A 12,961-nucleotide genomic window follows, 5' to 3' on the forward strand; every position below is an offset into this window, starting at 1 on the left:
ACCCCTGCACATCGTCTCAGTACTGGTACCCTGTGTATATAGCCTAGTTATTACCTCGTACCCCTACACATCGTCTCGGTACTGGTACCCTGTGTATATAGCCAAGTTATCGTTACTCTGTGTATTTATTCCTTGTATTTTTTCTATAATTTGTCTCTATTTTTCTGTCTGTATTGTTGAGAACGGCCCGTAAGAATTCCAATGTTAGTCTACACCTGTTGTTTACCAAGCAAGTGACAAATAACATTTGATTTGATTTGACAGCACAAACTGATCAAGGACCAGGCTCTCTGTGTTCTCTTCTCTGTGTTCTCTTCTCTGTGTTCTCTTCTCTGTGTTCTCTTCTCTGTGTTCTATTCTCTGTGTTCTATTCTCTGTGTTCTCTTCTCTGTGTTCTCTTCTCTGTGTTCTCTTCTCTGTGTTCTCTTCTCTGTGTTCTCTTCTCTGTGTTCTATTCTCTGTGTTCTCTTCTCTGTGTTCTCTTCTCTGTGTTCTCTTCTCTGTGTTCTCTTCTCTGTGTTCTCTTCTCTGTGTTCTCTTCTCTGTGTTCTCTTCTCTGTGTTCTATTCTCTGTGTTCTATTCTCTGTGTTCTATTCTCTGTGTTCTATGGCTCGTGGTGTATTTATTATTACGTGTTTTACTTTTCTATTATTTCTCTATTTTCTCTCTCTGGGTTGTTGAAGTGAACATTTAACTGTTAATCTACACCTGTTGTTTACAAAGCTTGTGAAGAATACAATGTGATTTGATTTAGGGCTGGGCGATATACCTTAGGGCTGGGCGATATACCTTAGGGCTGGGCGATATACCTTAGGGCTGGGCGATATACCTTAGGGCTGGGCGATATACCTTAGGGCTGGGCGATAGGCTATACCGTATTTATTGATGCACGGACCGGTTTGGGTTTTTACTTTACTATCTATAACGGTGTTTCTTACATCTGCAAACAGCTAGTTTCTCTTTTCTTAGCAAGTTGGGCCTGAATCTTGTTAGCCACTAATGCTAATCGCTAGCTAGTTAATAAAGGTACTGAGACAGAGCAAACATAATTAGCTATACAGTGGCTTCGGAAAGTATTCAGACCACTTGACTTTTTCCACATTTTGTTACGTTACAGCCTTATTCTAAAATGGATTTAAAAAATTATAATCCTCAGCAATCTACACACAATACCCCATTATGACAAAGCGAAAAAACAAGTTTTGCAAAAAAAATTCAAATGTATTAAAAATAAAAAATTACGTATTTACATAAGTATTCAGACCCTTTGCTATGAGACTCGAAATTGAGCTCAGGTGTATCCTGTTTCCATTGATCATCCTTGAGATGTTTCTACAACTTGATTGGAGTCCACCTGTAGTAAATTAAATTGATTGGACATGATTTGGAAAGGCACACACCTTTCTATATAAGGTCCCACAGTTGACAGTGCATGTCAGAGCAAAAAGCCATGAGGTCGAAGGAATTGTCCGTAGAGCTCCGAAACAGGATTGTGTCGAGGCACAGATTTGGGGAAGGGTACCAAAAAATGTCTGCAGCATTGAAGGTCCCCAAGAACACAGTGGCCTCTATCATTCTTAAATGGAAGAAGTTTGGAACCACCAAGACTCTTCCTAGAGCTGGCCGCCCGGCCAAATTGAGCAATCAGGGGAGAAGGGCCTTGATCAGGGAGGTGACCAAGAACCCGATGGTCACTCTGACAGAGTTCCAGAGTTCCTCTGTGGAGATGGGAGAACCTTCCAGAAGGACAACCATCTCTGCAGCACACCACCAATCAGGCCTTTATGTTGTTTTTTAAACCTTTATTTAAACTAGGCAAGTCAGTTAAGAACAAATTCTTATTTACAATGACGGCCTACCCCGGCCAAACCCGGACGACGCTGGGCCAATTGTGCGCCGCTCTATGGGACTCCCAATCACGGCCGGTTGTGATACAGCCTGGAATCGAACCAGGGTCTGTAGTGACGCCTCTAGCACTGAGATGCAGTGCCTTAGACCGCTGCACCCCTCAGGAGTAAAAGGCACATGACAGTCTGCTTGGAGTTTGACAAAAGGCACCTAAAGACTCTCAGACCATAAGACACAACATTCTCTGGTCTGATGAAACCTAGATTTAACTCTTTGGCCTGAATGCCAAGCGTCACGTCTGGAGGGAACCTGGCACCATCCCTACGGTGAAGCATGGTGGTGACAGCATCATGTAGTGGGGGTGTTTTTCACCGGGAGGGACTGGGAGACTAGTCAGGATCGAGGCAAAGATGAACGGAGTAAAGTACAGAGAGATCCGTGATGAAAACCTGCTCCTGAGCACTCAGGACCTCAGACTGGGGCAAAGATTCACCTTCCAACAGGACAATGACCCTAAGCACACAGCCAAGACAACGCAGGAGTGGCTTCGGGACAAGTCTCTGAATATCCTTGAGTGGCCCAGCCAGAGCCTGGACTTGAACCCGATCGAACATCTCTGGAGAGACCTGAAAATAGCTGTGCAGCGACGCTCCCCAACCTGAGAGCTTGAGAGGATCTGCAGAGAAGAATAGGAGAAACTCCCCAAATACAGGTGTGCCAAGCTTGTAGCGTCATACCCCAGAGGTATGGGGTATTGTGTGTAGATTGATAAGGCTGTAACCTAATAAAATGTGGGAAAAGTCAAGGGGTCTGAATACTTTCCGAAGGCACTGTACAGTCTGATAATACCAGAGATGGTATAGACCTAAATCAGTTTTTTCAGGCAACAGCATCTTCTAAATCAAAGACGAATACGTGAAGGAAGAATATGTTAACTACATGAAGTAGTTAAGTGAAAACATTAAATGTAGCCAAATATTATAGGGTCCCCTAGGAAACACTTGTCAACACTTTGGTTCCTATCCTGGCATTTTCATTTGTTGTCATGTCAAACTATATTCAAAGTGCCCACTATTATATTCTAACTATAGAATTTGAATAATCATTATTTTTCCATGATTCCAACAGTTCACCCAAGTGTTTTGCTCTAAATCACAATTGCAACATTTGGTTAAAAATAAGGCCTAGATTGTTTGCCAATATCGTGCAGCCATCCATGGCAAATGATCTCAAATGAGTGCAGGAAATGCAGAAATTGATTTAAATGCTGAAAATGTTGGTTGAAGTTGAATTGAACAGTATAAAATAATCAGAATGGAGAAAGACCCGTTTGAAATCACTTAGAATGTCCAGTTAGTCTGTGTTGCCACCCTAGAGTCACGCACTACTCATATAGAATGTCCAGTTAGTCTGTGTTGCCACCCTAGAGTCACCCACTACTCATATAGAATGTCCAGTTAGTCTGTGTTGCCGCCCTAGAGTCACCCACTACTCATATAGAATGTCCAGTTAGTCTGTGTTGCCGCCCTAGAGTCACCCACTACTCATATAGAATGTCCAGTTAGTCCGTGTTGCCACCCTAGAGTCACCCACTACTCATATAGAATGTCCAGTTAGTATGTGTTGCCACCCTAGAGTCACGCACTACTCATATAGAATGTCCAGTTAGTCTGTGTTGCCACCCTAGAGTCACGCACTACTCATATAGAATGTCCAGTTAGTCTGTGTTGCCACCCTAGAGTCACGCACTACTCATATAGAATGTCCAGTTAGTCCGTGTTGCCGCCCTAGAGTCACCCACTACTCATATAGAATGTCCAGTTAGTCTGTGTTGCCACCCTAGAGTCACCCACTACTCATATAGAATGTCCAGTTAGTCCGTGTTGCCACCCTAGAGTCACCCACTACTCATATAGAATGTCCAGTTAGTCCGTGTTGCCACCCTAGAGTCACGCACTACTCATATAGAATGTCCAGTAAGTCTGTGTTGCCACCCTAGAGTCACGCACTACTCATATAGAATGTCCAGTTAGTCCGTGTTGCACCCTAGAGTCACGCACTACTCATATAGAATGTCCAGTTAGTCTGTGTTGCCACCCTAGAGTCACATACTACTCATATAGAATGTCCAGTTAGTCCGTGTTGCCACCCTAGAGTCACCCACTACTCATATAGAATGTCCAGTTAGTCCGTGTTGCACCCTAGAGTCACCCACTACTCATATAGAATGTCCAGTTAGTCCGTGTTGCCACCCTAGAGTCACGCACTACTCATATAGAATGTCCAGTTAGTCTGTGTTGCCACCCTAGAGTCACGCACTACTCATATAGAATGTCCAGTTAGTCTGTGTTGCCACCCTAGAGTCACATACTACTCATATAGAATGTCCAGTTAGTCCGTGTTGCCACCCTAGAGTCACGCACTACTCATATAGAATGTCCAGTTAGTCTGTGTTGCACCCTAGAGTCACGCACTACTCATATAGAATGTCCAGTTAGTCCGTGTTGCCACCCTAGAGTCACGCACTACTCATATAGAATGTCCAGTTAGTCTGTGTTGCCGCCCTAGAGTCACCCACTACTCATATAGAATGTCCAGTTAGTCTGTGTTGCCACCCTAGAGTCACCCACTACTCATATAGAATGTCCAGTTAGTCTGTGTTGCCACCCTAGAGTCACGCACTACTCATATAGAATGTCCAGTTAGTCCGTGTTGCACCCTAGAGTCACGCACTACTCATATAGAATGTCCAGTTAGTCCGTGTTGCCACCCTAGAGTCACGCACTACTCATATAGAATGTCCAGTTAGTCTGTGTTGCCGCCCTAGAGTCACATACTACTCATATAGAATGTCCAGTTAGTCTGTGTTGCCGCCCTAGAGTCACATACTACTCATATAGAATGTCCAGTTAGTCCGTGTTGCCACCCTAGAGTCACCCACTACTCATATAGAATGTCCAGTTAGTCTGTGTTGCCGCCCTAGAGTCACCCACTACTCATATAGAATGTCCAGTTAGTCCGTGTTGCCACCCTAGAGTCACCCACTACTCATATAGAATGTCCAGTTAGTCCGTGTTGCACCCTAGAGTCACATACTACTCATATAGAATGTCCAGTTAGTCTGTGTTGCCGCCCTAGAGTCACGCACTACTCATATAGAATGTCCAGTTAGTCTGTGTTGCCACCCTAGAGTCACCCACTACTCATATAGAATGTCCAGTTAGTCCGTGTTGCCACCCTAGAGTCACCCACTACTCATATAGAATGTCCAGTTAGTCCGTGTTGCACCCTAGAGTCACATACTACTCATATAGAATGTCCAGTTAGTCCGTGTTGCACCCTAGAGTCACGCACTACTCATATAGAATGTCCAGTTAGTCCGTGTTGCACCCTAGAGTCACGCACTACTCATATAGAATGTCCAGTTAGTCCGTGTTGCACCCTAGAGTCACATACTACTCATATAGAATGTCCAGTTAGTCTGTGTTGCCACCCTAGAGTCACGCACTACTCATATAGAATGTCCAGTTAGTCTGTGTTGCCACCCTAGAGTCACGCACTACTCATATAGAATGTCCAGTTAGTCTGTGTTGCACCCTAGAGTCACCCACTACTCATATAGAATGTCCAGTTAGTCTGTGTTGCCACCCTAGAGTCACGCACTACTCATATAGAATGTCCAGTTAGTCTGTGTTGCACCCTAGAGTCACATACTACTCATATAGAATGTCCAGTTAGTCCGTGTTGCCGCCCTAGAGTCACCCACTACTCATATAGAATGTCCAGTTAGTCTGTGTTGCCGCCCTAGAGTCACGCACTACTCATATAGAATGTCCAGTTAGTCTGTGTTGCCACCCTAGAGTCACCCACTACTCATATAGAATGTCCAGTTAGTCCGTGTTGCACCCTAGAGTCACGCACTACTCATATAGAATGTCCAGTTAGTCCGTGTTGCACCCTAGAGTCACGCACTACTCATATAGAATGTCCAGTTAGTCTGTGTTGCACCCTAGAGTCACCCACTACTCATATAGAATGTCCAGTTAGTCTGTGTTGCCACCCTAGAGTCACGCACTACTCATATAGAATGTCCAGTTAGTCTGTGTTGCACCCTAGAGTCACATACTACTCATATAGAATGTCCAGTTAGTCCGTGTTGCCGCCCTAGAGTCACCCACTACTCATATAGAATGTCCAGTTAGTCTGTGTTGCCGCCCTAGAGTCACCCACTACTCATATAGAATGTCCAGTTAGTCCGTGTTGCACCCTAGAGTCACGCACTACTCATATAGAATGTCCAGTTAGTCCGTGTTGCACCCTAGAGTCACGCACTACTCATATAGAATGTCCAGTTAGTCTGTGTTGCCGCCCTAGAGTCACCCACTACTCATATAGAATGTCCAGTTAGTCCGTGTTGCCACCCTAGAGTCACGCACTACTCATATAGAATGTCCAGTTAGTCTGTGTTGCCGCCCTAGAGTCACGCACTACTCATATAGAATGTCCAGTTAGTCTGTGTTGCCGCCCTAGAGTCACGCACTACTCATATAGAATGTCCAGTTAGTCCGTGTTGCCACCCTAGAGTCACGCACTACTCATATAGAATGTCCAGTTAGTCTGTGTTGCCGCCCTAGAGTCACGCACTACTCATATAGAATGTCCAGTTAGTCCGTGTTGCACCCTAGAGTCACGCACTACTCATATAGAATGTCCAGTTAGTCTGTGTTGCCGCCCTAGAGTCACCCACTACTCATATAGAATGTCCAGTTAGTCTGTGTTGCCGCCCTAGAGTCACGCACTACTCATATAGAATGTCCAGTTAGTCCGTGTTGCACCCTAGAGTCACATACTACTCATATAGAATGTCCAGTTAGTCTGTGTTGCAACCCTAGAGTCACGCACTACTCATATAGAATGTCCAGTTAGTCCGTGTTGCCACCCTAGAGTCACCCACTACTCATATAGAATGTCCAGTTAGTCTGTGTTGCCACCCTAGAGTCACGCACTACTCATATAGAATGTCCAGTTAGTCCGTGTTGCCACCCTAGAGTCACCCACTACTCATATAGAATGTCCAGTTAGTCTGTGTTGCCACCCTAGAGTCACGCACTACTCATATAGAATGTCCAGTTAGTCCGTGTTGCCACCCTAGAGTCACCCACTACTCATATAGAATGTCCAGTTAGTCCGTGTTGCACCCTAGAGTCACATACTACTCATATAGAATGTCCAGTTAGTCCGTGTTGCCACCCTAGAGTCACGCACTACTCATATAGAATGTCCAGTTAGTCCGTGTTGCACCCTAGAGTCACGCACTACTCATATAGAATGTCCAGTTAGTCCGTGTTGCCGCCCTAGAGTCACGCACTACTCATATAGAATGTCCAGTTAGTCTGTGTTGCCGCCCTAGAGTCACATACTACTCATATAGAATGTCCAGTTAGTCTGTGTTGCCACCCTAGAGTCACCCACTACTCATATAGAATGTCCAGTTAGTCCGTGTTGCACCCTAGAGTCACGCACTACTCATATAGAATGTCCAGTTAGTCCGTGTTGCACCCTAGAGTCACGCACTACTCATATAGAATGTCCAGTTAGTCTGTGTTGCCACCCTAGAGTCACCCACTACTCATATAGAATGTCCAGTTAGTCTGTGTTGCCACCCTAGAGTCACGCACTACTCATATAGAATGTCCAGTTAGTCTGTGTTGCACCCTAGAGTCACATACTACTCATATAGAATGTCCAGTTAGTCCGTGTTGCCACCCTAGAGTCACCCACTACTCATATAGAATGTCCAGTTAGTCTGTGTTGCCGCCCTAGAGTCACCCACTACTCATATAGAATGTCCAGTTAGTCCGTGTTGCCACCCTAGAGTCACGCACTACTCATATAGAATGTCCAGTTAGTCTGTGTTGCACCCTAGAGTCACCCACTACTCATATAGAATGTCCAGTTAGTCTGTGTTGCCACCCTAGAGTCACGCACTACTCATATAGAATGTCCAGTTAGTCTGTGTTGCACCCTAGAGTCACATACTACTCATATAGAATGTCCAGTTAGTCCGTGTTGCCGCCCTAGAGTCACCCACTACTCATATAGAATGTCCAGTTAGTCTGTGTTGCCGCCCTAGAGTCACCCACTACTCATATAGAATGTCCAGTTAGTCCGTGTTGCACCCTAGAGTCACGCACTACTCATATAGAATGTCCAGTTAGTCCGTGTTGCACCCTAGAGTCACGCACTACTCATATAGAATGTCCAGTTAGTCTGTGTTGCCGCCCTAGAGTCACCCACTACTCATATAGAATGTCCAGTTAGTCCGTGTTGCCACCCTAGAGTCACGCACTACTCATATAGAATGTCCAGTTAGTCTGTGTTGCCGCCCTAGAGTCACGCACTACTCATATAGAATGTCCAGTTAGTCTGTGTTGCCGCCCTAGAGTCACGCACTACTCATATAGAATGTCCAGTTAGTCCGTGTTGCCACCCTAGAGTCACGCACTACTCATATAGAATGTCCAGTTAGTCTGTGTTGCCGCCCTAGAGTCACCCACTACTCATATAGAATGTCCAGTTAGTCTGTGTTGCCACCCTAGAGTCACCCACTACTCATATAGAATGTCCAGTTAGTCTGTGTTGCCGCCCTAGAGTCACGCACTACTCATATAGAATGTCCAGTTAGTCCGTGTTGCACCCTAGAGTCACATACTACTCATATAGAATGTCCAGTTAGTCTGTGTTGCCACCCTAGAGTCACGCACTACTCATATAGAATGTCCAGTTAGTCCGTGTTGCCACCCTAGAGTCACCCACTACTCATATAGAATGTCCAGTTAGTCCGTGTTGCACCCTAGAGTCACCCACTACTCATATAGAATGTCCAGTTAGTCCGTGTTGCACCCTAGAGTCACATACTACTCATATAGAATGTCCAGTTAGTCCGTGTTGCCACCCTAGAGTCACCCACTACTCATATAGAATGTCCAGTTAGTCCGTGTTGCACCCTAGAGTCACGCACTACTCATATAGAATGTCCAGTTAGTCTGTGTTGCCGCCCTAGAGTCACGCACTACTCATATAGAATGTCCAGTTAGTCCGTGTTGCCACCCTAGAGTCACGCACTACTCATATAGAATGTCCAGTTAGTCTGTGTTGCCGCCCTAGAGTCACGCACTACTCATATAGAATGTCCAGTTAGTCCGTGTTGCACCCTAGAGTCACGCACTACTCATATAGAATGTCCAGTTAGTCCGTGTTGCCACCCTAGAGTCACCCACTACTCATATAGAATGTCCAGTTAGTCTGTGTTGCCACCCTAGAGTCACGCACTACTCATATAGAATGTCCAGTTAGTCTGTGTTGCCGCCCTAGAGTCACATACTACTCATATAGAATGTCCAGTTAGTCTGTGTTGCCGCCCTAGAGTCACGCACTACTCATATAGAATGTCCAGTTAGTCTGTGTTGCCGCCCTAGAGTCACGCACTACTCATATAGAATGTCCAGTTAGTCCGTGTTGCCACCCTAGAGTCACGCACTACTCATATAGAATGTCCAGTTAGTCTGTGTTGCCGCCCTAGAGTCACGCACTACTCATATAGAATGTCCAGTTAGTCCGTGTTGCACCCTAGAGTCACGCACTACTCATATAGAATGTCCAGTTAGTCCGTGTTGCCACCCTAGAGTCACCCACTACTCATATAGAATGTCCAGTTAGTCTGTGTTGCCACCCTAGAGTCACGCACTACTCATATAGAATGTCCAGTTAGTCTGTGTTGCCGCCCTAGAGTCACATACTACTCATATAGAATGTCCAGTTAGTCTGTGTTGCCACCCTAGAGTCACGCACTACTCATATAGAATGTCCAGTTAGTCTGTGTTGCCGCCCTAGAGTCACATACTACTCATATAGAATGTCCAGTTAGTCTGTGTTGCCACCCTAGAGTCACGCACTACTCATATAGAATGTCCAGTTAGTCTGTGTTGCCACCCTAGAGTCACGCACTACTCATATAGAAAATGATTTACTTTTATTATTCAAAAACATAAAATACTGTCAAACCGTCTAATTAAAAAACAAACGTGATATTATATTTTGGCCATATCGTCCAGCCCTAATTTGATTTGAAGTGGGTCAGGTCAGGTTGACAGTGAGTAAAACTCTGATCCATTGTGAGCCTCCAGTATTCTGCAATTCGTAATGTTATGGATAAATTCATGTTACAGATATCAGTTCAGCAGAAAACGAATTCGTAAGCACAACCACAATGATAAAAGGGGAAACATTGAATCAGGCAGAGCCCCATAGACCCAGAGTTGGTTAGTAGCGAATATACAAGTGATAGCTAGCTAGCTTTAAAAGCTCAACCTTGACCCACATAAGAAGATCAGTAGCTAGTAACATAGCAAGGTAGTTTTGGCATTGGAGAGATGAGCTCCTCATAATCAGCTTGCCAAGTAACAAGCAACGTTAACGTTAGTTGGCTAGCTAGCTAAAGCTAGCTTACAGTGAGATGAATCATACTCTAAACTAGTTAGCTAGCAATCAAGATAGCAAGTAGACAGCTTTCCTACCTTCAAAAGCAGATCCTTCGAAACATACTGTGAATGTAAACAAACGCTTTCTGTAGCCTTCAAAAAAAGTAATGAAACCTATCCCATATTTATTACATTCATTTTGATGATCCTAAACACTTCCTCACAACACGATTCAAACCTGTAAACTTTACCTCTGACATAAAAACAGAGGAACCATGCAGAAATAACTAACTTCATAAGCAGACAGCACCACCGTGTGGCCGGAGGAGTAGTCTCCTCTAGCTGTGGCCGGAGGAGTAGTCTCCTCTAGCTTTGGCCGAAGGAGTAGTCTCCTCTAGCTGTGGCCGGAGGAGTAGTCTCCTCTAGCTGTGGCCGGAGGAGTAGTCTCCTCTAGCTGTGGCCGGAGGAGTAGTCTCCTCTAGCTGTGGCCGGAGGAGTAGTCTCCTCTAGCTGTGGCCGGAGGAGTAGTCTCCTCTAGCTGTGGCAGGAGGAGTAGTCTCCTCTAGCTGTGGCCGGAGGAGTAGTCTCCTCTAGCTGTGGCCGGAGGAGTAGTCTCCTCTAGCTGTGGCCGGAGGAGTAGTCTCCTCTAGCTGTGGCCGGAGGAGTAGTCTCCTCTAGCTGTGGCCGGAGGAGTAGTCTCTTCTAGCTGTGGCCGGAGGAGTAGTCTCCTCTAGCTGTGGCAGGAGGAGTAGTCTCCTCTAGCTGTGGCCGGAGGAGTAGTCTCCTCTAGCTGTGGCCGGAGGAGTAGTCTCCTCTAGCTGTGGCCGGAGGAGTAGTCTCCTCTAGCTGTGGCCGGAGGAGTAGTCTCCTCTAGCTGTGGCCGGAGGAGTAGTCTCTTCTAGCTGTGGCCGGAGGAGTAGTCTCCTCTAGCTGTGGCAGGAGGAGTAGTCTCCTCTAGCTGTGGCAGGAGGAGTAGTCTCCACTAGCTGTGGCCGGAGGAGTAGTCTCCTCTAGCTGTGGCCGGATGAGTAGTCTCCTCTAGCTTTGTGGATGGTGAGCGGGTCCAGCAGGTACCACAGAGTTGACTGTTTTTGCTTCTACCACAGGAGCCAGATATTTCTCAGAATGTACAAATCTGAAGCATCCGGTTGGAATTTCCCTTCCGAAAAAAGATTGCAGTTAAAGTGCAGTATAACTGCAATATGAGGCAAATACTGCGTCCAAAATAACACTGTTTAATTTACTGCAGTAATGTTGCAGTATAAGTGCAGTTCAACTGCAGTACACTGCAGTTATTCTGCAATTACTGCGTCAAAAATACCACAGTCGACTGCAGTTACTGCACTTTTACTGCAGTTTCAAAACTGCAATCTTTTTTTGTAAGGGTTCCGCTCCCCACCAAGTATAGGTAGCTGCGTCCCAAACTGGTCTCGGAGTAGTGGGGTGTGTCGAAAGCAGTGGGCGTGTTGAAAGGAGTGGGTGTGTCGAAAGGAGTGGGTGTGTCAAAAGGAGTGGGTGTGTCAAAAGGAGTGGGTGTGTCAAAAGCGAACTGCTATAGGTTAGACGCTCTTGATTGAACGGTGTTGTCATTAAACTTGACCTCTGACATAAAATGAGGATGTCTGCCATTTTATGGACTCTTAACCAACCGTGCTATTTTGTTTGTTTTTTCGCATTGTTTGTAACATAATGATGCTGCTACTGTCTCTTATGACCGTAAAGAGCTTCTGGACATCAGAACAGCGATTACTCACCTTGGCGGGTTATACACTGTATCGGCAGGATAGAACAGCACTGTACCGGCAGGATAGAACAGCGCTGTACCGGCAGGATAGAACAGCGCTGTACCGGCAGGATAGAACAGCGCTGTATCGGCAGGATAGAACAGCGCTGTATCGGCAGGATAGAACAGCACTGTATCGGCAGGATAGAACAGCGCTGTATCGGCAGGATAGAACAGCGCTGTACCGGCAGGATAGAACAGCACTGTACCGGCAGGATAGAACAGCACTTTATCGGCAGGATAGAACAGCGCTGTATCGGCAGGATAGAACAGCGCTGTATCGGCAGGATAGAACAGCACTGTACCGGCAGGATAGAACAGCAGCCTCTGGTAAGACAAGGGGTGGCGGTCTATGTATATTTGTAAACAACAGCTGGTGCACAAAATCAAATACTAAGGAAGTCTTGAGGTTTTGCTCGCCTGAGGTAGAGTATCTCATGATAAGCTGTAGACCCACTATCTACCAAGATAGTTCTCATCTATATTATTCATAGCTGTCTATTTACCACCACAAACCGATGCAGGCACTAAGACCGCCCTCAATGAACTGTTTACGGCCATAAGCAGACAGGAAAATGCTCATCCAGAGGCGGCGCTCCTAGTGGCCGGGGACTTTAATGCAGGGAAACTTAAATCCGTTCTACCTCATTTCTAACAGCATGTTAAATGTGCAACCAGAGGAAAAAAAACTCTAGACCACCTTTACTCCACACACAGAGACGCATACAAAGCTCTCCCTCGCCCTCCATTTGGCAAATCTGACCATAACTCTATCCTCCTGATTCCTGCTTACAAGCAAAAACTAAATCAGGAAGCACCAGTGACTCGCTAAATAAAGAAGTGGTCAGA

The 12,961-nt window shown here is 45.7% G+C and overlaps 1 protein-coding gene across 1 annotated transcript in view; it reads right to left on the reverse strand.

The window, feature by feature from the left end:
* Positions 1 to 10,537, reverse strand: part of LOC311121690 (uncharacterized protein) — a 63,676-nt gene extending 53,139 nt beyond the window's left edge. Inside the window, exon 1 of the mRNA XM_084196148.1 lies at positions 10,426 to 10,537. The gene's annotated coding sequence lies outside the window, so the exon portion shown is untranslated. The remainder of the gene's footprint in view (positions 1 to 10,425) is intronic.
* Between the last annotated feature and the right edge of the window lie 2,424 nt (positions 10,538 to 12,961).

The sequence above is a fragment of the Coregonus lavaretus genome (assembly GCF_964263955.1).
Source record: "Coregonus lavaretus genome assembly, contig: HAP1_SCAFFOLD_968, whole genome shotgun sequence".
Taxonomy (NCBI): Eukaryota; Metazoa; Chordata; class Actinopteri; order Salmoniformes; family Salmonidae; genus Coregonus; species Coregonus lavaretus.